The sequence below is a fragment of the Chrysochloris asiatica genome, unplaced genomic scaffold (assembly GCF_000296735.1).
Source record: "Chrysochloris asiatica unplaced genomic scaffold, ChrAsi1.0 scaffold00094, whole genome shotgun sequence".
NCBI lineage: Eukaryota > Metazoa > Chordata > Mammalia > Afrosoricida > Chrysochloridae > Chrysochloris > Chrysochloris asiatica.
The window spans coordinates 3,558,015-3,585,405 of NW_006408612.1; the positions used below are offsets into that span (position 1 = coordinate 3,558,015).

The following is a 27,391-nucleotide window of genomic DNA, read 5'->3' on the forward strand; positions in this document are numbered from 1 at the left end:
AACAACAACAACTACAAACATGTTTAAAGAAAAGGCTGAAAACTCAGGCCTAGAATTTGAAGAATACCTATGAACATCATTCTGTAGCAGGTTGCCAACACTAAAGCTTGTCCCATCCAGATTAATCAGAACCTGAAATAATCTGCACATCTAGAGATATGTCTAAGGTGGCTTCCCTTAGAGGCTAAGGATGTTGGTCATAAATAATGAGCTGAGTAGTCTGACTCACTGGAACCTGTCAGAGGGGTTTAAGTAACAAATTAGCCTGATAAAATGGTCCTGATAAACTGATCACCTAGATAGATGGAGGCTGTCTTAGACTGACTTTTGATTACTCAACTGAAATAATTCAGTGGACTGTTTCCAAATATTACTTATAATTATTTTGAAAAGGCTTCTTCTGTATTGACTAAGTAAAAAACTAAGACAACAATCCAGTTATTTTAGTTCTTTTCCTTTTCTCTGAGAATTTTTTGATAAAAAAAAGTTTAAATAAATGTATGTGTATGCATGCTTCTGGGGTTGGGGGCAGGTACAGTTATCTACCATACTAGATAGTTAGTTCCGCTCTCTTCCTCACTCTGATAATACATTCCCCCTCTTGGAGTATTTCTTGTCTAGTACTTGATGTGTACTTGTCTCTGATAGTACATTCCTTCAATTGAAGTACTTCCTCCCATCTATTCTCACGTGTGCGATTTCCTATCCCCATAAGGAAAGAAAAACAAAATGGCTTTATTGTCACAGGAGATTAAAACCATTTCTAAAGAAAAAATTGAACATGAGGAGAATTATATAGTGATGTATCATAAAACATGACTAATTAAAAGAATGGAATGAGTCAGGATGAATTCATTAGGTGAGGAGAGAGACGAGTGAAGTGTCTTTAGGAATCTGCTCTTAAAGACTCTCTAGACATTCACATAAGACTCATTGTCCTAGAGGAGAAATCGGATCAATAAATAACTCAATGTTTTCAAACAAAGTTCAGCTCATTAAGACCTTAAAAGCAAGCAAACAAAAAAAGACCCCACAAAATGAATGAGAAAGTTTTACATAAGGAAATAAATTTTACTTAAACTGTATTATAGGTTTTTTTTTGTAATTCAGGAATCTAGTGTAGAATTATTTTCAAAACTATGTTATAAAACTGTAAGTTGTTTAGTTAGGGAAATTCTAAAATGCAGATTTTTCTTTCCTTCCCTGATTCAGTACTTATATTGTATGTATTTTGCCATAAAAATGAACATTTTCTGGAAGTTCAATGTGGAAAAACTTCTGGAAATACAAGTGTTATTTCTGAAAGCAAAATCATGCACTATATCTTCTATTTGTTGATATATATTTTTCAATGAAAAGAATACTTTTATTTGCTTTTATATAACTTATATAGCACTTTTATATAGATTATCTTATTTGAACTGGACAATACCACTCTGAGACAATTGAAAAGGTCTGATAACCAACTCACACCAGGGGAAATCGAGGTTTAAGAAATTTCTCAGGCAGGAGAAGAAAATATTACCAGAGGATTGCATTTTGGCTATACTATGGTGGTGATGGTGGTGGTCGTGTGCTGTGGAGTCAGTTCTGACTCATAGGGACCCTGTATACGGTTTCTGAGGCTGTAAATCTTTATGGGAGCAGAAAGCCTCATCTTTCTCCCGCCAAATGGCTGGTAGTTTCGAACTGCTGACCTTGACGTTAGCAGCCTGACTTGTAACCACTACGCTACCAGAGCTCCTTCAGGCAATATGATGTTGTTGTTGTTATGTACCACGGAGTCGGTTCTGACTCATAGCTACCCTATACAGGGTTTCCAAGGCTGTGAATCTTTATGGGAGCAGAAAGCCTCATCTTTCTCCCGTGGAACAGCTCGTAGTTTCGAACTGTTGACCATGAGGTTTGTAGCCCAATTCGTAACCACTACGCTACCAGAGCTCCTTGATGGGGGGGGGGGGGGGGGGGGAAGAGATTGTGAAAGAGATCGAGATCAAAGAAAAGCAAGTATTTCTTGGAAATATTACACAGAAAAATGAAGACTAACTTCATGAATCATGATTTAAACCTGAGATGTCTGCAGTTAGTGGCATGGAGAAGACATGGTATCATTAAGAAGGAAAGCTAGCTCTATAGAAGGCTTAAGTAGGTTTACGCGTGGTAATAAAGTAAAGCAAAGGCTTAATGAACCTCATTCTGTGATCTGAAGGTGGCATATCTAAGTCTAATAAAAAACAAAGTCACCCCAGTTTCTTTAGGATTTGGGAAGTCAGGAGTCAGTAAGCAGAGTGAGAATGTAGATGTGTACATGTCGTTATTGCTACTGTTGTTAGTTGCTGTTGTGTGTCCCTGTGTACAAGAGAACAAAACAGTGCCAGTCCTGTGCCATCGTCCCTGATGTTGGCATGTTCCAGTCACTGCTGCTACCACTGTGTAATCTGAGCGCCTTCCAGCCTGGAGAGCTCATTGTCCAGCACTGCAGCGAACAACATTCTATTGTGGCCCACACGGTTGGCATGGGCTAATTTTGGGAAGTAAATTGCCAGGTCCTTTCTTCTTAATCTGTCCTCGTCTGGAAGCTCCATGGAAACCGGTACAATAGATGACCCTGCTGGAGCTTCAAATACTGATCGCATAGTCTCCAGTAACATAATAATATGCAAGCCACCACAGCATGACACCTTGATAGGTGGATGATGGACATACATAGGGAATTTAAAAGTTCGTGGGAGAAGTCCATTTTTCCATGAACTTTCTGAAGCCCTCTCATATAAATATCTGGCCTCCTGCTTTGATGCTTTAGGATCAGCACTGGACTGTGAACCACAAGGTTGGCAGTTCAAACCTACCAGCTGCTCTTCGGAAATCCTACGTAGGATCGCTGTGAGTCTGAACCGACTAGACAACACTAAACAACAGCATGTATCTACATCTATCTATGTATCTATGTATCTATCTATGTATCTATGTATCTATCTATCTACTTACCTATCTATCTATCTAGGAGTCCTAGTGTGGCACTGTGGGATAATGCACAGAAAGGTTGGTGTGAACTGCAAGGTTGGTGGTTCAAAGTCACCAACTGCTCCTCAGAAACCCTATAGAGGGCTGCTATGAGTTGGAACTGACTTGAAGGCACTTAACAACAACAGTAACAGCAACCATGATGATCTATCTATCTATCTAGATATACACACACATATATGTAGTGGTGGTGATGTACCATGGAGTCGGTTCCAACTCATAGTGACCCTACATAGGGTTTCCAAGGCTGTAAATCATTTTACAGGAACAGAAAACCTCATCTTTCTCCCACGAAACAGCTTGTAGTTTCAAACTGCTGACCTTAAGGTTAGCAGCCCGACCTGTAACCACTATACTATCAGTGTATATTTTGTTGTTAAATGCCATTTGAGCCTACCAGCTGCTCTGTGGGAAAAAGATAAGACTTTCTGCTCCTGTAAAGATAGAATGGTAAGTAGTCCAGAGCTTAACCCACAGCACTGCATCAAGACTTCTATAGGTAGTTAACAACAACAAAAAATATATATAACATTTTCTTGCTTATGATAAAGATCTAGGATCTACTGCTTTTTAGAACATTGGTATTAAGCAGTATAGGAAAATCAAAATTGATAGTTTTAATTTTCCTAATGCAGAATATTTCTTAAATAAGTGAAAGAATATCCACTGCAATAAAAGACTTCATTTCCTTTTATAAATAGCTGTGGATTAGCGTACAGCAATAGTTCGAACTCTGTTATTAAGGCTGTGCATTAAAGCCAAGATGATGGCTGTATTGAAAAGGAGGGATGAGAAAATCAATAGATCATTACTTCAGTGGGGTTCACAACAGTGCTGATTAAAGAACATAAATGGATTGCATAATAGTAAAATAACTATAAACTGGGTATGGATTTCAGCCTATGTTAAGACCGTTCTTAACTGCATTGTATCTTTAGAAAGCATGCATTGAAAATACAACAGCAAATTAAATCTATTTGACCACAAAATTTAATACATAAGAAATAGCATTTTTTAATGATCTGGAAGAGAGAGTAAATACCATGTTAATGAAATTTGCAGATGATTCTAAATTGGAAGGTGTTACAATGTGGACAGAGGTTTAATCCAAATGGACCATAAAAGTTAGAAAAAAGTGAACGGTGGCACACACACACACACACAACTCATAAAAATTGACTTGAACCTAAAGATCACTTTGTTGGAAAAATTTCAGCTTGAGAGAGCAAAATAATTCAAAATATATATTATTCCCTCTCAAAGATGCAAACGTGACTTTAAAAACTTAGCAATGATTTCTTCATTATAATAAGTTGATTTATTGTTGTGAAGAGCCGTGGAGTCAGTTCTGACTCAAGCGACCTTGTATTGGGTTTCCAAGGAGTGCCTGATGAGTTTGAACCGGCAACATGCGGTTCAACCTAACCTTGAGGTCAAGCGCTTATCCTGTGGTGTCACTCCTATTCCTCTTCTGGAAAGACCAGAAAAACTTTGTTACTTAGTTGTAGAATTTTGGGTAAGCAAGCAAAATGAAGAAAATGAAGACTCCAGTTATATCAGTCAAAAAAAAAAATGGGTACACAAGAAAAAGGAATGGCTAATGAGAGATGAAGAGTACTGGTATTTAAACATGTTTACAATGGAAAGGGACCATGAAGAATCGATAATAACTGAAAATTTAACATAAAAGTTGGTTAATATCACTTGATTATTTATGAGCAAGTTAAGTGGAACTAATAATTAAATTACCATATGGAATGTGATTATCATTGTGTCCAATATCACCAGATAGTAGAGTTCTCCTTCATATCCCAGACCTCTTTCTTAAGTTTAAGAACTTGGTGATGTTACTAAATGGCACATGGGATGATACCATCAACCTTCTTAGAGTGTTTGGAAGTTTGAGACTAAGAATTTGGTTTATACAGAAAAAAATAGCAAGATATACCTCCTAGAGGCCCTGGCGATCAGTAAGAAGCTAAATAATGTGTCTATGAAGTTCTCTACTAGCTGCTCGGGGGCGAGGATATAGTCATCCTGGAAGAGGATATAGTCATGCAGGGTTGAAAGTTCATCTCTATTTATTGGATCTGTTAGAAAAGAAACTTGATTATCTTCATAACATTTTACAGTTTATACAACTATATATGGTTCTGCTTAGAGTTTAGTAGTGTTCTTCTTAAATAGATTCTGCCATGACCACACTCATGATGGAGGGAGAGTGTTCTTGGGGGGCAGGTGTGACATTCAGAGTCAGAACCGATGTAGGACAATCCCAAGAGTAAGTGAAGGTACTGGGAGGTGGGCAGAGGTGGGAGAATTGGAGGTGGGTCTATTGTCAAACCGTTTATCACATATGGATTCTCCCTCCTGAAGACTTCAGTAGCGCTTTGGGGTTTTATCGGAAGATACTCTTTTATAGAAGTCTGAGACCATCCTGGAACCATTATCACAAATTAGTGACAAATTGAGGTGCCCTGACAGTGCATTGGTTAAGCACTTGGCGGCAAACCGAAGGGCTGTCAGTATGAACCCACCAGGCCCTCTGAGGGAGAAAGGCTTGGTGATCTGCTCCAGATTTCCGTGTAGGAAACCCCATAGTGCACTTTTACTCTGTCACGTGGCCGCTATGCATTGAAACAACTGGACAGCACACACAACAGTGACAAATCAAGTATTTAAAATCCTAAAAGCAACATAATCTCCTCTAAACAGACACAAGCAGTTTTCAGTAAATATATTTAAGCATTGTCTCTTACTTTAATAAATTAAACCAAAAGGTTAAAAATCTTGTGTGAAAACACCACATGAAGGATTCTCCTAAGACACAGAACATGTAGAATTTTCCCTGATGTTCATGAAAGCCTAAAGCGTGCTCTTCATTTAGTAAGAGCAGGGACTACATGTTGTTCATTGTTACAATCACAAAGCTCAGCATAGTGACCGGCACTCAGGGAATTCTTGTTGAATAAATTTTGTAAATACTCCCACTTTTTCTTCTTGTCCTTTCCAAAGTCCTTGGACACCCAGGCAAATTGAGCACTCTAAATATTTTTATGAATCTCTTAGGCTCTTGTCACTTGGCCAATCCATCTCGTTGGTGCTCTTCCTCTTTTTCTCTGACCCTCCACCTTACCAAACATGACATCCTTCTCCAGCAACTGCTCCCTCCTGACAATATGTCCAAAGTATAAGAGATGAAGTTTGGCCAAAAAGAGGAAGACCCCCAAAGAGATGGATTGGCCAAGTGGCAGCTCGATGGACTGAAGCGTGGCAACAATAGTGAGGTTGGCCCAGGATTGAGCAGTGTTTCGTTCTGTTGTGCATAAGGTCACTATGAGTCTGACCTTAAGGTACTGACTCAATGGCACCTTACAACAACAACAATTTAGGCTCTTAAATGGAAAAGCTAAGCTCAAACAATGAGATACATTTGTGATTTTAGGTAGAGGTTATTTCATTACAGCACATTTGACTTGTGTGCATTCATTTCCCAGAATGCAGAGTGGTAGAGAAGACAAAGCACCAATTTTTGTGTAAATGCTAGCTAATCTTTAGTTATAATCCAGACAGAGATTACTGACAATTGGAGGTGGAGAACTGAAGTGGCTAGAGAAAACATAGGTACCACCTTGCATCACAATAAGTGGAAGGATGGATCCTTGGAAAGCTCTCTTCCTTTTATGTTGCTTTTCCTTCTATCTGAAGACAAATGTATGTCCACACTCTTCTGACCCACTGATGCTAACGGCATTTTAAGAATTTCTATTTAAGAGTGGCCAAGGGGCTACCATCTGAATAAATGGGGGTCTAGGGGACATTTTCAAAAATTGTACTTGTGTAACAAGTACACTCTTTTAACTTTCGTGGCATGTTTCTATTAAAGTTTGTTCATGGTAGTAAGGACTCCCAAAGTACTCCACTGCTGAGAGTTTATCTGTTTTCAGTGTGGAGACATTTGAAGTATGTAAAGGAATAGGAGGGCTTGATAAAGAGGTTTGACAAGATCTCTTTTGCTATTGCTATTGGTTAAAAGCAGTACTGTGGTGGCTTGTGTGTAGTTGTGATGCTGGAAGCTATGCCACTGGAATTTCAAATACAAACCAGATCACCCATGGTGGACAGGCTTCAGTGCAGCTTCCAGATTCAGACAGACTAGGAAGAAGGACCTGGTGACCTCCTCCTAAGAGGAATAGAAATGCAATACTGTTTGATTTAGTGTTGGAAGCTGAGCCTCTCAGGTTGGAAGTCACTCAAACTACGACTGGAGAAGAGCAGCCTACTCAAAGCAGAGTCTACCTTAATGACTTGGAAGGAGTAAAGCTTTCAGTACCTTCATTTACTGACGTTAATGACTTAAGATCAGTTGTGAGATGCAACTTTCTTGGCCTTTTTCTCACCAAAGCAATTTTCCAGTTTCTTAAAACTAAGACTCTGTGTAGTTTGAGAAAATGTATCTAGACGGCTCCTTTGGAGTACCCAAAACAGTTACCAGAACATTCTGAGCTAAGCTTTCTCTGTCTTGAATTTAACTGGCCCAGCAGAAGCCTCTGAAAAGTCACTGTTTTGATTGGACCTGCTTTTGAAGTCACCCTAACAAGACTAAGACAAGTGTGTTATAGAAAGAACTTGTTTGTAGGCATCCATTGATTGCAGAGCCATGTTTAAACATGATTTGTTTGAAATCAGTTCATGGTTGTATGAACTGGGAACCCTAGTAGCAATATTTCTTATTACTTACCCTCTCACTTGGGTCTGTTCTAAAAAGTTTTAGCTTTCTGTTTGAAGGTTAAATGATGCTTAGAATTATTTGATTACCTACACTTTTATTGTGGTTACATGCCACTGAGTTGATTCTGACACTATTTACAATAGCACGAAACACTGCTTGGTCCTGAGCCATCCTCATCCCATGTTTAAGCCCATGGTTGCAGCCTCTGTGTCAGTTCATCTCGTTGAGGGCCTTCCTCATTTTGCTGATCCTCTACCAAGCATGGTATGTCCTCCTCTAGGGACTAGTCCCTCCTGATGATGTATCCTAAGTACATGAGGCAAAGTCTCACCATCCTCACCCCAAAGGAGCATTCTGACTGCCTTTCCAACACAGATTTGTTCATTTTTCTGGTGATGCATGATATACAGACATTGTTAGTGTGTGCCATGGAGTCAGTTCCAATGCATAAGATTTCTGCAGCTGCACATCTTTACAGGAGCAGAAAGCCTTAACATTCTCCCAAGGAACGGCTGGTAATTTTGGACTGCAGACTTTGAGGCTAGCAGCCCAACGCGTACCATTATTCTACCAGAGCTCCTTACACCTACATTAGGAATTCTTTTTTAGCATGACATTTTCTTGAATCCTAATTACTAGGTTATGAAAATAAAAATTGTTAATACTATAATTCCCAGTTCTTATAGAAGAGACTAATCAATGACAAATCGGAATAACAGACTTTGTAAAGTGCTATCGAGTTGGTTCTGACTCATAGGGGCCCCGTATAGGGTTTCTGAGGAGCAGCTGGTGAGTTTGAACCACTGACCTTGCAGTCCAGTACTTATCCTACAGTGCCACACAAGACTCCAAATAATAGACTAGAAATATATTTTTTAGCCTAATGCACCCATCTGTCCACTGCCATGTGTTTAACCTTTATGAATGACTTGCAAATTTTATATTTCCCTCCTGCCTTCTATTCTGAATTTCAGTTTCATATTTCAACTGCTACATCTTTACCTGTTTTTCTCCTATGACCTCAGACTCAACAGCAAGTCAGCCAGTTTCCCCTCCACACATCACTATTTCTGTCAATGACACCATCATTCTTCCAGTCACCCAGGTTTGATCTTGGCATCATCCCTGCCTCGCCTTGTCTTCCACATCTACTTGGTCACCAATTTTAGTGGCTTCTTCCTGAACTTTGTCTCTCAATTCCCTTTCTTCTTTCTAACCTTTGTGCGCTTTAACCCAGGGTCTCATAGTTCCATAATCAGAATGTGACAATATCTACTTCACGTCTTGTTTCCCAGTTCTGTACTAGCGATCCATCCTACAATACCATGGGGCTACTTTCTAATACAGCAACAAAACAAAAACTTTATTCTTTTAATACTAACTTTACACAGTTCCCCTGTGTCCAAAGAGGAACATTTAAATTCAAGTTCAAAACTTTGAATACTGCGACCTCTACTTTTGAGTCTGACCCAAGTCATGGTATTTTCATTAGCCTCATATGCATGTGAAGAGAGAAACTGATGCATTTGAATTATGGTGTTCGAGAAGAATATTGAAAGTGCACGGACTGCCAGAAGAACAAACAAATCTGTCTTGTTAGATGTACAACCACAATGCTCCTAAAAAAGATAGGATGGTGAGACCTCTCTCTTACTTTGTACATGTCAAGAAAAGGACATCACACTTGGGAAAGTGGAGGGTCAACGAAAAAGAAAACTCCCAACAAGATGGATTAGTATAGTGGCAGCAGTAATGGGCTCAAACATAACAATGATTGTGTTTCATTCTGTTGTACACCCGATAGCTACGGATCTGAACTGATCCAAACCAACGGGATGGCACTTAACAACAACAAATCTTTTTAGTAGTAACACCATCTGTTCCATCCTCATCAGTATTTACTGTGAAGATAGGCAGTAGGGATACAAAGAGAGAGGACACTACTTACTGCCCTAACCGTGGTTAAGTATCTTGTGAAGCAGATGAGCACATAAAGACTTTCTGAGGAGACAAGGCTGAAGGCTGCTTAGTGGAATCAGTAGGTATCTTCTGGAATTTTGAGACGAGGTCATGGTCTGCCACACTGGTTTGTGGCTTTAACAGAGTAGGATTGAGAGATGAGGAGTCCATTTCAGGTGTGGCCAAAAGGTGGAAATAGGTACTCAGGTGAAAAATGAGTGCTGATTGGGGAGGATGATTTTGTGGAGAAAAATGTGAAGTGAAGTTGCAAAGGTTGTTGTCGAGTCCATTGCTGCTGCCATTGGGTCAATCCGTCTCGTCGGGGGTCTCCCTCGTTTTCGCTGTCCCTCCTCCCTACCAAGCATGTCCTTCTCCAGAGACTGGTCCCTCCTGATAATATGTCCAAAGTATGAGAGACAAGTTTGGCCATCTTAACTCCCAAGGAGCATTTTGGCTATACTTCTTCCAAGACAGATTTGTTTGTTCTTCTGGCCGTCCATGGTATTTTTAATCCTCTCCTCCAACACCATAGCTCAAATGCACCAATTATTTTACGGCGATCTTTATTCATTGTCCAACTTTCACATGCATATGAGGCTATTGGAGACACCAAAAAGATATAAGTATCAAAGGGGGCAAAGAGGCTACTCCGTCCCTCTTCCCAGTTCTCCTCACGTTCAGGCAGGTGCCATTGGAGGGCAGGCACGTATCCCTGCGGTCACGGTGGGCTCCAGGGCGGATCACAGGCCTCGGGTGGAGGCCTGAGCACCTTCCCCACGCCCCGCTCCCGGGAGCGTTGGAGCGGCCACCGGGCGAGCGCAGGGAGGCCCCGCCGTTCCGCGGTCGGAGGTAGGTGGTGCTGTTGCAAGGACTGTCTTCCTCATTGGCGCCGGGAGGAGAGGCGGAATGTTCAACTCCTGAGTCGGGCGGAAGCGTGGGAGCCGCGCGGGCCGCTGTCCTCCCGATCCCCACCACTGCCGCCCTCGCCGCGCGCTGGGCCTCCGCGCCCCCGGCTGCTGCTCGCATCCCCCGGGAGCCAGGTGAGGGGCCCGGCTGGAGGCCGCGAAGGGCACCGAGGGACGGAGAGGGAGGGCGTCTCAGAGCCGAGGCCTGTCGGGGGGCCGGAGCCCAGCGGGCCTGGGGGCGCCCCACCGGTCACTCCTTCCGGGGCCAGGCGCTAGCTCCGGAGCTCGCGTTACCGGCTCTCGCGGAGTGGAGTGGCGGCCGAATGCGGCTTGGGGAAGTTGGGGCTCAACTGGCGGAGAAGTTGGCGCCGGAAGAGCGGGGTGCAGCCCCGAGCGTCTGGGGCTTTCTCGGCCCTTGGCGTGCAGCCCGGGTGCGGGGCGCCTCCCGGATCGCGCCGCTGGACGCGGGGTCCGGCCGGCCGAACACTCAATCCCAGGGCAGGCAGCGCCGGACAGCCGGTTTCGCAAGGGGCGAAACGCGAGCTCCCCAAATCTAGGCGGGGTGCGGGCCACTTCCCTGTGCGCCTGTGAAGAAGAATGACGCCTAATTTAGGCTTCTACCGGACTCGGTCCAGAGCGGGTTTCCCACCGAGACCCACCGCTCTTGCCCTTCCTTGCGGCGTCTTGGAGCCCGCGATTGCCCGCCCGCCCGCATCCTCGATCTATCCCTATGACGTTAACGGAACCGTGGGGATCCCTGGACTGACCCTTTGGAGGGCCCAGTTTCGTGCACTCTGAGACCTGCAGCAGGCCCAGAGGAGAATGCTCAGGCTGCCACTTGCTCGTGTCAGCTTTTGTAAAAACTTTAAAAACTGGCTAGATGGCATTCAACTGCCTGAAAACAGGGATGCTCTTGTTAGAGTGTGGAAAATGTATATTCCCGATACGTCTTGAAATCTTTGCATAACACTGCTATGGGGGCACTTAGTTACTATTTTTGTTAGTTTCTTTGAATGAATGCCACCCGATTTAATGGCCGATTCCAGTGCTGTTAACAGTAAGCAACTTGTAATGATGGTGTATTAGAATTATTTGCTAGAATTAATTTGAGGTTATCTGAGTTAATACTGTTTGTTCAAGTAAACCCAAAAGCCGTTGTTGGAGAGCCTTCTGACTTTCCTGACTTTTAGCTAAAATGAACAGCCAGGATTCAGTAGATCCAAACCTACAACATATTTTAAGACAAGAATAGACAAGTGATTCAAGGCTCATTAATGTCGCCTTTGTAGTAGGCCCATATCCACAGTGAAATTTTATGCCAGTTCATAATTTTCAAAAAGAGATGTGATAGCGACGTTTAGATTATGGTTTTGGTGACCTGTAGAACCTTTGTTTGGAGTCCTGGTGTGCTACTGTAGGATAAGCACTGGACTACTTATCACAAGGTCAGCGGTTCAAACCTACCAGTCACTCCTTGGAAGCCCTATACAGGTTCACTGTGAGTGGCAACTGACTCAGTGGCACTTCACACCAACACAATAACAACAGAGCCTTTGTTTAAATTCCTGCTACCACAGTGAGAGATTTGGGAGATTGCAAGTGAACATGAATTTCATTTGCTTGGAAAGAGAATTAAAATAAATAAAAATGGTCTTTTGGAGCAGTGTGCACTGTTTATTTTAATCTTTCACAATCGAATTCCTAGTATAACATTTTGGGATTATTTTGAGTTTTTTTTTAAACTGGAAAATATTGCCTAAATCCAAAGTTTTAGTGATAATAATTTCACATAACTGACCATAGTGAAGTGATCAGAAAAGCAAATAGATGGTTGGTCTCTTTTTCTTACTCTTTTATGGAATACATAAAAATACATTAAAGAGAGAGAATGATATCCAAATATTAAGGATTTGGATCTAAAAATGGATGGTCAGAGATCTTGGGAACTAAGGGACCTTCTTGCCAAATAAGGAAACTTGGCAAGTTGTACTGTGTATTTTAAGTTAGCACAAGAGTAAGTGTTATTGGCAATACATTGGCTAGGTGCCTATCTGGAATGAGCAGTGAAACTGCCTTTGATGGGGCCACAAACTTGTAAACTGAAGTTATGAGGGGTGTGGAGTGACTAGGGCAGTCATCAGAGAAAACACTCGAGACATTACAGTGACACATAAAGTTTCATGAAAAGAGGTCAGACATAAAGTGAAAATATGAGTGTGGAATGAAAGAGCAAATGGATAGTTGGGTCTAGAAATTGCTAGATTCAGAGGAGAGAATCAATGGCTTTTTTTTTTCCCTTCAAACTAGAAAAAAGTGTTTGTGAGTATGTCTTGGAATAAGATCCCTTTATACACGGGGCTTCAAAAAAAAGTTCCTGGGGAAAAAAAAATCCATTATCTTGTCATTCTAGTTTTCCACAAACTTTATGAAGCTCCCTCATATCTGTATCCTGAGTTGTAGGAGTTAAAAAATCAATTTGGATAATTTGTTTTTCATTGTATTCTACCCAGGGCAGATGGACCAGAAGGATGTCTTATCTGTGGGACTGTAATAGGAACAGTGAATGCATCTTTTGGTCTTATTTCAGGGGAGCTTTAGGCTGCTTACCTGATGGCTATTTAACCTTGCCCCACTAGACACAAATAAGCAGTGTTCCAGCTGTGACCAGAAAGCTGCCTGTTAAGGGAGGAGCGCTGTAAATGCTAGTTTAGATTGGTTTGACTGATACATGGGTGCTTTTGTGTGAAACCCTTCTGTGGAGGGCAGAAGCATCGATTATGTCCTAAAAGCAGTTAAATAATCCCAACACAATAGAAGGTTCTGTGGGAACAAAGCAGCCATGCATTTCACACTCTAATCCCAGCACCACAATTGCTAATAGAAAATTAATACCTCAAATTGAGCTGAGGTGGATGGTAGTAGTTACAGTAATAAAGAAAGGGTGTGCTTAAAGAGAGGGACAGATGTCCTGGTGTGGCGTTGTAAGATAAACACTGTCGATTTGAACTGCAGAGTTGGTGGTTCAAACTTATCAGCCGCCCCTGGGAAACCCTATACAGGGTCTCTATGAACCAATTCAATGGCACTTAATAACAACAATAACAAAGAGAGGGACAGTGTGACTTGCACACATATGATATGGAAGAACATGTGCGGTGGCTTTGGGGTCAGACCTGAATTTGAGTTTCATTTGGACCACTTGTATTTTGTGGACTTCTCATGCTCTGGTCGTCAGTTTGCTGACATGTAAACTGGGGGCAGTGATAGCTGTTTTGGACTCGTGGTGTGGTGTTGTAGCATAAGTACTGAATGACCTGCCAGATGCAAGGTTGATTCAATTCCACCAGCTACTACTTGGAAACCCTATACAGGGTCACTATGAGTCGGAACTGATTACATGGCACTTAATGACAACAGTAAGGAGTCCTGGTGTGGCGTTGTTGGTTAATGCGCTGGACTGCAAAGTTGGTTTGAACTGCAAGGTCGATGGTTCAAGCTCACCAGCTGCTCCCCAGAAACCCTATACAGAGTCGCTGTGGGTCAGAACCGACTCAGTAGCACTTAACAACAATGACAACAACAACAATAGCTGTTTTATAAGAGTAAACATATGAGACAGCACGTGGAAATGCTTTATTTCAGCCACCAGAACTGAGCGCTGCAGAAGGCTGCCTTTCTACTCTCCTCAACGGTGTTGTTAAGTGCCATTGAGTTGATTCCACTCATAGCGAGCCTGAATAGGATTTCTGAGGTAGTAAACATCTGCAGGAGCAGAAAGCCTCATCTTTCTCCTGTGAAGCAGCTGGTGAAGTCGAACCGTCAATCTTGTGGTTTGCAGTCCAGTGTTTATCCTACAGAGCCACAGTACTCCCTTTCTTCCCATTATATACAGAGAAAGCTACTTGCCCTACCTGTACCCAGGTAGGGCCTACTTTTGGTAGCCTGCCCTATCCCCAGATCAGAATATACGTGTATGTAGGCGGTGGGAGTCTTTCATAGTTACTCCCCTGCTTTGAATCATAAAGGTTTCTAAAGTAATGGTATTCACCTCAGTGTTTATACACAGCTTTGTAATATTCATTGTTTGATGGCTCCAATGCACAGTGACCCTATGATCAACAGGCCCTGCACCATCCTCATAATGGTTTTGTTTGAGCCCACTGTTGCTGCCACTGTGTTAATCCATCTTGCTGGGGGTCTTCCTCTTTGTTGTTGACCCTCCACTTTACTAAGCATGATGTCCTCCAGGAGGGACTGGGCCTTCCTGACAGCATGTACAAAGAATGAGAGATGAAATCTTGCCATATTTGCTTCTAAGGGGCATTCTTGCTTATTTCTTCTAAGATAGATTTGTTTTTCTGGCAGATGGGGGAAGATCTGAAGATTAATGCATTTAGGTATCTGTGTGATGAATTTGGATCTTATATTAGTAAATGAAACTATTTAAAATTATTCTAAGGCTGGTTTTGAACATAGCTTGTTTTTAGGGCCCACCATCCTTCTTTCTGGATTCTTGTCTGCTTTCCCATGTAGTAAATCCAAAAAGCTAAGGAAAGAATCAATATGCTGTACCCTCTAACAAGATTAGAAAGTTGTCGGGTGAATCTTGTACTTCTTAAAACTTTTCTGTTGTGGGGAGGGATGAATGTTTTCTTTCAGGGATCTGTCAACGTAATGATCAGTTCCCCGGTGCAAGCAAGAACTCTCTCTACAGTCTTGCTTTTTTATCTTAAAATTTCCTGTGGCTCTTGTATTCTCTTCTATACTGCATTATTTTGCTTTGTTGAACAACTCAGTACAAACAAACTTGAAACATGTTTATTCCCCAAAATATAAAAATCAAATTGGTGCTGACAGATTTGTGTTTCTTTACACACCCCAGGTAGGCCAGTATGCATGTTTAAGAAACATAGGATTGGTTCTGTACAATTAACTCTGCAGAAGATAATGAAATCCAAAGCAAAATCCAAAGACTTTTTGGTTCCACTGTGGCTTTCAAGGTGAAGATAGCTCTTTGCTTTAGGAATGAGAGGGGAAGAGTTACAGGGTAGAAGTTTGGAACGTGACTCACTGTCCCAGCCAGTTTTGGCAGGAGAAATTAGGAGGATGACTCCACCATCCCCATTATCTGCATCCCTGATACTGATCACTGCACTCCTCCCTTCGTATCGGAGGAATGGGGTTGCTGTATCCCTACGAAGGAGGCTGCTCATACTCAGGTTGGTTAGTCATGGCACACTCACAGGGTTGGAGTGAATCTTAAAAACCATTCATTCTGTTTTCTGAGCTGTCCAGGAGTTTCCTGCTTCACACCACTGCCTCCCATTGAATGCCTCCAGTGATAGGGAGCGCGCTACTAAACAGTTCATCTTTCTCCTGCGGAGTAGCTGATGGATTTGAACTGCTGATCTAGAGTTTTGCCTGTGGATCAGCAAAATATAATATTAAGGCTTCTTTTGGTATTCTCTGTGTGTTAGCATCCCATTTCCTTTTATCTTCATTGAGGGTCCCAAGTTTTTTACCTTTTTATTTATCATTCTCAGGAAGCATTCATGCTAGGTAATCCAAAATTGTGTTTGTCAGAAGCCCGAATGGTCAGATACTTTCCGCTTGGCAGTTGATGGTTTTGTGGTAGAAAACAAGAATTGAGTACAAGTAGGACTTAGGGGTAGGTGGGAGACTGAAATAAGCCTTATTTACTTACAAGCAACTGTTGTTTTCCATCTTCCTCTCCAAGTAACCAGTAATCCAGTTATTCTCAAGTCGATTCTGACTCTTGGCAACCCCATGTGTGTCAGAGTAGAACTGTGCTCCATAGGGTGTCCAATGACTTTTTGGAAGCAGGCCTCCAGGTCTTTCTTCCGCGGCACCTCTGGGTTACCAGTCAAGAGCTTATTAACTGTTGGCACCATCCAGGGATTCCCTTCCATATATGCCTGTGAATTCTTCTTCTAGCCAACCCATAGACATTTACCTTCTTAGTGCTCCCTGCTTTTATTCAAACTCTGGCCGGATCCTCTTCTTCCTTAATGCCTCTAATCATCCTACATAACACAACATGCCTCCAGTTGTTAAACACAAAAACTACTGCACTGAGTCATGAAAAAGATTGTGTCTACTTCAGCTTGCATCATGGGCCTGTGTATGAGCTGAGACACATTTCCTCACAGCGTTGCTGTGGCAAAAACGCCCCTCCTACCTCATGGCTGCCCCTGCTCTACTTTCCCTCTGGTAACAGCACCTCTGGTATTTGAGAAAGTGTGGCATCTAAGTCTGTTCATTTTTTAAAGTATTGAAGTACAAATAAGAATGTTTGAACCCCCTCATTTAAATTTTAACCTTTACTTTAAATGGAGAGTTATAGTACCTATATGTAAAGCATAGCTATGCTGTTTTTGGTACGTGCCTGCCAGTCAGTTTCAACTCATAGTGACCCTATATAGGGTTTCTGAAGAATGACTCATGGGTTTGAACTACCGACCTTGTGGTTAGCAGTCCAATGTTTATCGCCACACCAGGACTCCCACATATATACATGTACATACATATATATGTAAAGAGAGAGAGAGAACACTAGCTGTTCTTTGTTGTTCTTGCGCTGATGAGTTGATTCAGATTCATAACAACCCTGAATAGGGTTTTTGAGGCTATAAATCTTTGCAGGAACAAAATAACTTCATCTTTCTCCTGCAGAGTGGCTGGGGAGCCAAATTACTGACCTTGTGGTTCACAATCCAGTGCTTATCCTACAGAGCTTATCCTTACCCAGTCCTGGCTTGTTGTTGATGGCAAGTCAGTTCTGAATTATAGCGACCCTGTAAAAGGTTTCCAAAGAGCGGCTAGTGAGTTTGAACCGCTGATTTGCGATTCAAACCAACCTTGTGGTCCAGCACATTATTATGCAGCACTATGCACTTCCATAGCCCTTAATAGAAGGATCTTTTTGCATTATCTCTTCAGCATGACAAACAAATAAGTAAGCACCCAATCCTGGTCTTTCAGTCTGGCTGAAATGCCAGCAGTGCCTGAAAACTCAGGCAACATCCAGCAGTGTGGCCCAGGAGCTAGGAGAGGTGGGACCAGGGCAGAGGGTCAACAGAAGAGGGACACAGGCCATGGAAGGTTAGGCTTTGTAGAGGTAGAGAGGGATGGTACTTCAGCTGATGGGAGATGCCCTGAGAGGCCGGACAGTCTGGGCAGAGTGATAAAGTCAAATCCAACACTGATTAGCTGCCTCCAACTAGTCAAATTATTAGTATTTCCTTCTTAGACTCTTAAAATATGCGTCTCATAACCATCCAGCACGAAGAAGTCTTATTCATTTAGTCCAACCTGTTCTTTACATCATAGGCTATTTTCTGGTGGTGGTCTTGGAGGAAGGAAGTAATTCTTTGTAGTACCTTTCAGCCTTTATAATTTTTAATGATGAAAAAGCAAACAGTAGAACAACAATCCTGTTCAAGACTAGACATCTTTGAATCTTAGACCCTAGGGTTATGAACAAATAGACTAAACCAGAACTTTCCCCATTTTTTTTGAAGGCAAGAGAATCTTAGGGGGAAATAAAATAATCACAGAATGTGTTCCAAGTAGTGGTGCTTTAGTACACATGATGAGAAAGCACATTTTTTGTTAGTTTATTCACTGACCTATGTTAAGGAGGCTGAAATAATAGTTGTTGTTAAGTGCCGTGGAGTCGATTCCAACCCATAGCGACCCTGTATAGGGTTTCCAAGGAGCAACTGGTGAGCTTGAACCACCAAACTTGCAGTTCAAACGACTTCGCAGTCTGACGCATTAGTCCACAATGCCACACCAGGACTCCGAAATAATAGTAGCATAAATAAATGTTTGAGCAGCAAGGTTGGTGAAGACATTTGTTGAGGGCCGAGGGCTGTTATCTAAAAGATATGTGGGTATGTGATCTAGATCATGATAAAATAAAGCTGGTAGTTCCCTCCCTATATATTAAAAATAAACATATAACTATTTACTTTTGTGAGGTAGGAGAAAAATAAAGCTGAAGTCAGGTATTGAAAAATAGGAAGAATTTGAATTTAGAAATAATAGGTCCATACAAACTTAAAAGAAAGAAAAATCGAGACAAAAGACCAAAGTCTTATTTTCTGAAAAGTTAAGTATTCTTCTACAGAGTCGATTTAACTTTAAAAAAATACATGATTTCTAGGTATTTAATGAAACAGGGAAGGAGACTTGGTGGCTCCGTAGTTATGAGCTTGGCTGCTAAGCAGTAGGTGAGCTGTTAAAACCCATCAGCCACTCCACCTGAGAGAGAAAGATATGGCGGTTGGGTTCTGCAAACATTTACAGGCTTCGGTTCTACTCTGTCCTATGGAATCACTGAGTCAGAATCAACAGTGAGTTTGGATTTTTGGTTGCTGTTTCTTTAGGTAGGTGCCTATTAGTCATGCAACAGTAAGATATGCACTGGACTGCTCACCACAAGGTCAGGAGTTCAAACCCACCAGCCACTCTCCAAAACCCTATACAGGGTCGCCAGTATGAGTTGGAACCAACTCGATGGCACACAACAATAACAACGAGAAGTAAGATCTGGAATGAAGACAATGCCATCAAAGGGAGTTCTGTCACAGAATAAGTAGTCCTAGAGACCCTAGAATCTAAAAAGTGCGACCTGCATTGTCTTAATTATTTAAATATCCTCTCTATGAAAAAACAAGTTTAAAAGAAAAAAATAAAAAATATAAAGGGGCATCAAAGAGCTCATGGAAAAATGCCACAGTCTTACAGTTCCATTTTTCCATGAACTTTCTGAATCCCCCTCATATTTACTAATAAGATAAGGCAAAAACCAAACAAAACGCAACGTTTGGGAGTTGGTATCTGATTTCTCTAATTGGGTTCTTCCTCTGAACCATGTTTCTGCCTTGTTAAAATTGCTGTTATCTGGAAGTAAGATTTATCAAATAATCCAAATAATGCTGTGCAAATTTGGTAACTTCTGGACTTTCAATTTTAAGACATTTGGTAATAGAATAGAAGAGGGTTTATACTTTTCTACTTACTGGGTTTGGAAATGCTATAGACTTCACATAAAGGGAAATCTTTTTGATGAAGAATGAAAGCAGAGAGGTGGTTTCTGAACATGATGCATGTCTGGTAACAGTCAATAAACTGGACTTTGGAGTCTAAAAGTGGACCTTAGACACAGGTGGGAAGAGCAAAAGTCTGAGTTTCACGGCTGAAAAATAAAGGGGAGGGAGAACCGGAACAGAATTGGATGAACTCTTACAGTTTCTGATGTCTGTTTTGATTTATGTGAATTTAAGAAAATAAGATTTTTTCCCCCTGTTGTGATTGGATAATTTCTCCAAATATTCCAGAATTCTTTGTTTCACTGATCCCTGTATTTAAATAGTGACAAAATTAGTCTGCATAGTGTTTGATTTTCTTCTCTCAAAATAGCACTGATATTGAGTGCTTAATATGTGCCAGAGACTCTCCGTGGTGGCTGGGAGCCCAGGTAGCACAGTGGATTCATTCCTGATCTGCTAACTACAAGGTCACTAGTTCAAACCCACCAGCCATTCCGATGATGAGGCTGTCTGTTCCCATCAAGATTTACAGTCTTAGAAATCCTGTAGAGCACTTCTCCTATGCCCTGTAGGATCCTATAGGATTCTACTGTGTCCCATAGGGTCGCTGTGAGTCAGAACTCACTCTGTGGAGGGGGGTGGGGATGATAGGTGCTTTCCAAATGTCACGTTTTATCCTCATGACAGTCCTGTGAAGTAATATCTGTTACATCTGTTTTCAGATGAAAAAACTGAGAATCAAGGAGAAAAAATGATGGGTTCAGTATCAGTGAGAGATGGAAGCAGAGGTCAGCATCACATCTCTCTAATTCTAAGACCTGACGTTTCTGTCCGATTTCCGGGGGTTCCTTTTTATTTTGTTTTGGCTTTGTTTTTAATTCAGGGTAAAAGGAGGAGGAGAAAGAAAGATGACTTACTGGAGATGAACATTGATCTGAAAAATCAAGAGGCAAAATAAAACATCTATGAATAGAGAAATTAAATCCCTTTTTCTTACTACAATTTAATATTTATGAACTAAAAGAAAATGTGTCTTACTATTCAAATACTCAGATGATTCGGTTCAACCACCAAATTACCAATTTCACGCATTTTCAGAGTTGTGACATCCTATTAAGCTTTTTTTTTTTTGTAATACAACTGCCTTAATCTAGCCCATAGTGTTGTGTGGTAAACACAACATCTAAAATAAGTTAACATCTAAAATAGCTTCGAGAATTTCTGAAACATAAGTTTGTTGTTGTTGTTGTTAAGTACCGTGGAATGTGTTCCGACTCTTAGTGACTCTGCACAGGGTTTCCGAGGCTGTAAAACCTTTAAGGGAGCAGAAAGCCTCATTTTTCTCTGGTGGAACAGCTGGTAGTTTTGAACTGCTGACCTTGAGGTTAGCAGCCCGATTCGTAACCACTATGCTACCAGAGGGCTTAGAATTCTTACATGGCAAAAACTTGCCTTTCTTGTATAAAAACAATTATTTTAACTTGGTGAAATGAAAACTATTTGATTAGATAGACTATATAAATAAATTTGCATAGATGTTATTGTTGCTTTTGAGTCTGTTCCAACCCACAGTGACCCTGTGTAGAGTTTCTGAGGAGTGACTGGTGGGTTTGAACCTCTAAACTTGCAGTTCAAACTGACCCTGCAGTCCAGTACATTATCCTGCAGTGCCACACCAGGACTCCATTATTAAACAGATGACTCATTGTTATTTACTGGAGACCATATCTGAAAGTTAGAATATAATTTGATCAGGTAGCAATTTTCTAAAAGATGCTCTATGTATGAACAGCCAGCAACTCAGAAATCCTATTCTTTGGGTCCTAAGTTGATTATCTTAGAATAATGATTTTAATTTAAAGGAGAGAAAACCCAAGAGAAAATATTGTGCAGTCTGACATTCATTATGGAAGCAGACAGCTGCTTCCTTATCTTTCTCCCTGGAGCAGATGGTGGTTTTGAACTGCCAACCTCACAATTAGTGTAATGCTCAGCCCACTGCTCCACCCAGGGTCTTTAGTCATATACTTAGGGATGGTTATCTCCATCTTGTTTTTCAGCTAAGGCCATGATGCTTTGCCAAGCTCACTGGATTTAAAGTCTGTACTCACACACTCTAGTCTCTTCAGCAATCAAATGAGGCTTAATTTTTTATGATCTCAATAACACATCCAAGTAATTGCATAGTTCTATCCATACATAACCAGTTCTCAAATGGCAGGATGTATGGTAAGGTGAGTAAGAGGAATTCTGAGAAGAACATGACTAGTTGTTTCATGTCAAGGGGCGTAGATCCTGGAGAACCCGGTGCCCTAAGATCAGCTTTCTCTGGGAACTTTAGTGACCTACAGGTCACTTTCTAGTGTGACTGATCCTGCCTCAGTTCATCCATATGCCTTGGCTTACTCTGAACCAGAAGAGGTTAGATTGATTCGTACTGATCTCAGCCTTGACATTAATAGGTTGATTTTTCTAGGATTGAGTACCTACTATTTTAAAATTAATGTTAGGGTTTGGTTTGGAAAGGATTTCTTCCTCTGTCTCTTTTCGGTTATCTCTGCTCAGTACACACTAAGGAGATCTGTTGTATGTAAACCCAGCTGAGTTATTTAGTCGAATGCAAATTTCAGTTTCTGACTGTGGAAAGTTTGAAATATGGCTGAAACTCAGAGGGACCAGACCCTGGAGGTCTCAAACAGATTCGTCTTAATTCCCTAAGAAGCCTACGCTGCATTTTCCAAGTCAAAATTTGCTTCAGAATTCTCGGGAGGCACTTATAAAAACTACAGTTCTTGGGCTGTACTTAATCTGATTGAAATCTTTCCAGCTGCAAAATTTACAGTGGAAGCAGCCAGAAACGAATTGTTCAGTCATTCACTCATTTCTTCAGCAAATATTTTTTTCTTTTTTTTTTTAATCTTCAGCAAATATTTTTGAACAGAGAAGGTATGTATGTATATGCTCCTACCTGTGTGCTAGATGCTGAAGATCCAGTTTTAAATAGAAGTGAGTTTAGGAAATCCTAGTCTGGCAGGAATTAATTGGGGTAGATAGGTGAATGAATCACAAAAGGTACCATGGTGCGTACCAAGTAACATTTAACTCTGTTCATAAGGCTCAAAGCAGGTGGTTGGGGACAGGAGTGTGCTGGGCCGAGAAAGATGTTCAGTGCAGACATTAGCCTGTTCAAAGGTCTGGAGCTGACAGAGAAGATGATTTATATTAGCAAGTACATATCACTCCATGTGTGTGTATGAGGAGTGTGAAGACATGAAGTATAGTGATGAAGGGAAAAACATTCCTGAAATTAAAGAACTTGAGTTATACTCTAAAAGGCCTGTTGTATTACTTAGTGCTGGTGTGGCGCTGTAGGATAAGCAAATGGAAATTGATTCTCTCACAGTGTGTGGCTGTTAAATGTCATTGAGTCGGTTCCGACTCATAGCAACCCTGCATAGGGTTTTCGAGCAGCAGCTGTTGGCTTTTTGAACAGCCAACCTTGAGGTTCAAACTGACCTTGTGGTTCACTGTACTATCCTGGGGCACCACACCAGAGTCAAACTCCAAATTCAGAACGCTGGTTCTAGGGAAAGATTGTCTCTCTCTGTTGGCACTGGGTCATTGTCTTCTTTCAGCATCTGGGGACCCAGGAGTCCTTGGAGATCTGCATGTGTCTTAGCATGGGTCTAGGAGAATCTCAGTGCAGGGGCCCCTGACCAAAGAATGCTCTGTGTTCCTGCTCTTTCAGCATGGTGGTAATCAGGTACCACCTTCTCTGCTAGCTTCCCTCTTCTTTTATCTTTTGTAAGATAAAATGCAATATAGGCCACACCCCAGGGACGGTCCCCTTATAGCAAGATCAGGGTTGTGACCCGAGAAACCCTAATCCTGCCTCCTTAACACACGGTGGTGGTGGTGGTAGTGGTTATGTGCTGTGGAGTCTGTTCCGACTCATAGTGACCCCATACAGGGTTTCCGAGACGATACATCTTTACGGGAGCAGAAAGCCTTACCTTTCTCCCTTGGAACAGCTGGTAGTTTCAAACTGCTGACCTTGAGGTTAGAATCCGGATTCGTAACCACTATGTTATCAAAGCTCCTTTAACACATAGAAACCAGAATTTACAGCACATCACAAATGGGGGAATCATTACATCAGCTCACATCATGGGGGTCATTACATCATTACATAGCTGCCAAACCACTGAAGATTGTGGCCTAGCCAAATTGATGCATATTTTGGGGAATATAATTCAATTCATGACAAGGACACTAAATATACCACAGTGACTGAAAAAGACTCTCCCCTATATCACTATTAAACATCAGGACTCTGGGAATTAAATGGTGGTGGTGGTGGTGGGTATGTGCCATGGTGTTGGTTCCGACTCATAGTGATCCTGTACAGGGTTTCCGAGACTGTAAATCTTTACGGGAGCAGAAAGCCTCATCATTTTCCTGCAGAACCACTGGTAGTTTCGAACTTCTGACTGTGAGGTTAGCAGCCCAATTCTCCAACTGATTACATCTGTGCATTTTTGAGTAGCTAGTGGAGTATGCATACTACCAAAACATGAGCTTAAACCAACAAAGCTAGCAGATCCAAGAAACGGGGTGGACCTATAGAGGAGAAAGATGAAGCAAATTCCTAGGCCCATAGCAAAGGGAAGCCCCAGGACAAGTCATGCCTAGAGAGCAGTCATTCTGGATTGAATCTAGATGAAGGGTCCAGGAGGAATGTCTCCAAGAAAAAAATGTCATTTTTGTTGTCATGTGCTGGTGAGTCTTAGCCACCCTGTGTAGGGTTTCTGAGGAGTGGCTGGTGGGTTTGAATTGCCACGCTTGCAGTTAGCAATCCCGTGCGTATCCTATAACACCACACCAGGACTCCATTAAAAAAAAAAGAAATGGAAAAGAATTACCTGATTATTTTTGCTATATTGAGGGGAATTTTGCAGATCTTAGGAGAGTTGCTGAGGTAAATGTTACCAGGCCAAATCCATTGCTGTGGAGTCCGTTTCAACTCAGTGTAGAACTGCCCTTAGGATTTCCAAGGCTGTGATCCTTAAGGAAGCTAACTTTCTCCCGTGGAGTTGCTAGCACGTTTGAACCAGTGATCTTTTGGTTACAGTGGAACGCTGTGCCACCCGTGATGCATATGTAACAAAACTGAGCCGAGCGTTAAAAACAGGATAATTAATAACTCTAAGAGAAGAACAAAGCAATCTAAGAAAGGAAATATAGTCTCTAGATGGTACTACTGGAAAGAGTATTTACTTTGCTAGATTGTTGTTGGGAAGTGCCGTTGAGTCGATTCCAACCCATAGCGACCCTGTATAGGGTTTCCGAGGAGCAGCTGGTGAGCTTGAACTGCTGACATTGCTAGAAAGACTTCTGTAAATACTAAATGTTGATATACCCAAATGGTACAGTATAATTGGAGACCGCAAGGATTATGAGAAATAAATCCTTGTCTTCCATAGGGAGAAATGAATAAATAGCATCAAAACTGGAAAGAGATCAAAAGAAATAGCGGCGTAAGCTCGTTGTTTAGGAGTGTGGAGGTTAAGTGTTGGAAGAAAGTGCAAAAGGTGTTGAAGTGACTTGCCTTTAGAGCTTAGAAATTGGGTGTGGGTATAAGTGGAGAGGGAGCTTCTACTTTTTATTATAAATTTCATAGTTCTGTTTGATTTATTAAATTTATTTTAAAACTTTGATTTAAATAAAAATGAACTTTAAAAGTGGACCTAAACTCTGTGACATGGAAGGTTCATTCAAGTGGCCTTTTGCAGTTTGTTGAGCAAAGTCTGTAGCTTGCATAGTTTATATCCCTACCTTTGGGACACTCCTAAATGATTCCCAAACTTCCTTCTTGTCTTCTTTTATACATTTATTTGACTGTGACTTCAGGAAAGTCCTTAATACACATTGCTGATCTCTGTATATGTATGGTTGGATACTGTGTTTCCCCTAGACTTTTACTCTTAAAGAACTCTGATGGCGCACATCGTAGGTAAGTGCTGTCTTAGTTACCCAGGACGGCTGTGACGGAAAAACGGCAAGCGGTGGGCTGTAACAAACAGAAATGTTTTCTCTCACAGTTCAGGAGGCTTGAGAACAGATTCAGACTCTTGAGGAAGGCTTTCCCTTTCTGTTGGTTCTGGGGTCAGGTCCTCCTCCCTTGCAACATCTGTGGGCCCGGAGACCCTTGGAGATCCCTCTGCCTTAGCATCAGTCTTACCATGGTCTAGATGGTTCTCAGTGTAGGCACCCCAGATCCAAAGGATGCTTTGTGCTCCTGGCTCTTTCTTGACGGTGGCTCACATCTGTGGCTCTTTGTTCTCTTCTCTTTTTATGCTTTGTAAGATAAAAGGTGAAGCAGGCCACACAGCCCAGGGAAACTCCCCTTACATTGGATCAGGGCTGAGACCTGAGAAAGTGTGTTGTACTTCACCCTAATCCCTTTACAACTGATTGGCTGATCACATCAGATCTCATCATGGGGATGATTACATCATTACATAAGCCTCTGACAATCCTGGCCCATCCACCAAGTTGACACATGTTTGGGATTGGGGCGGGTTGCGGGGGAGGAGGGGAGCACGATTCAATCCCTGACAGCTGCTAATTTTTGGTGGTACTTTGAACTCACAGCAGTGCCACCAGAGAGAAGAGCTGACAGTCTCCTGTAAAGATTTACAGCCTCGGAAACCCTGTGGGGCAGTCCTACTCTGTCCTGTGGGGTCACTGTGAATCAGAATCCACTTGATAGCGTGCATCAACAATATACTTTTATTTACACTTTTAATCTAAATTATTTAAACATTGGAGGATACACAAACAACCATTCCTCTTTCTTGCCTTCTCCTCAAAGTGAAGCAAGATTAGACTCCAACTAATAAATCAGCATTCTCCAAAGACCTGATATTCCTAAAATGAGATTGCTAGTCAGGTGCTGACTGCGGATCTCATCCAGTAAAGCCTGAACTTGTTTATGGAGAAGTGTTGTCAACTTACACCCATGGGAACTCCCCCTGTCCCTTTTGATTTTGAAAAGTCAAAATTCAGAAAAATGGGAAGAACACTGTAACACACTAATATGCCTTTCATCTAGATTTAGTAATTAATTTTTTGTCACATTTTTGCTGCCTCTTTCTTTCTACTTGAGTACGCTTTTGTTTTTGGAGGGGCTGAGCCACTTTAAAGTAGCTAAGTTGTATGAAAGCCTCAGATATATGCATTAATACTCCCACATTTATCTCCCAAGAATAAATGCACTCTCCTAGATAATCATATACCAGGATTTACTATGGGTAGATCATATTATACATTGTATACTTAGCATTTCTCTAAAATCTCAGTCATACTTTCTGTCAATATTTAAATCCACAATCCTGCCCAGAATCACACATGGCAGCCAGTTATGTTTCTTAAGTCCCTTTTACATTACACATTCACCTGCTTTTTTTTTTTCTTTTGAATCTTTCATAACATTGATAATTATGATGTGCTGAGGCCAATTTTGTAGAATGCACTACAATATGGATTTGTCTTTTTGTTCATTTGTAAATGTTTGGTTAATAATTTTTGCCAAGAATATGTGTACAAACTTTTTGATCTGCCAGTTTTTAGATTTTTCTGTCAATGCAAAACTTTAGTCCATTATTTCATTTTTGTTTATATGCTATTCCCCC

The 27,391-nt window shown here is 41.4% G+C and overlaps 1 protein-coding gene across 2 annotated transcripts in view; it reads left to right on the forward strand.

The window, feature by feature from the left end:
* The first annotated feature begins 10,611 nt into the window (after positions 1-10,611).
* Positions 10,612-27,391, forward strand: part of LOC102842505 (mitogen-activated protein kinase kinase kinase MLT-like) — a 244,632-nt gene continuing 227,852 nt past the window's right edge. The window contains exon 1 of one of the 2 annotated variants that reach the window (XM_006866647.1): positions 10,612-10,755. The gene's annotated coding sequence lies outside the window, so the exon portion shown is untranslated. The remainder of the gene's footprint in view (positions 10,756-27,391) is intronic. The other variant, XM_006866648.1, reaches the window with a different exon arrangement.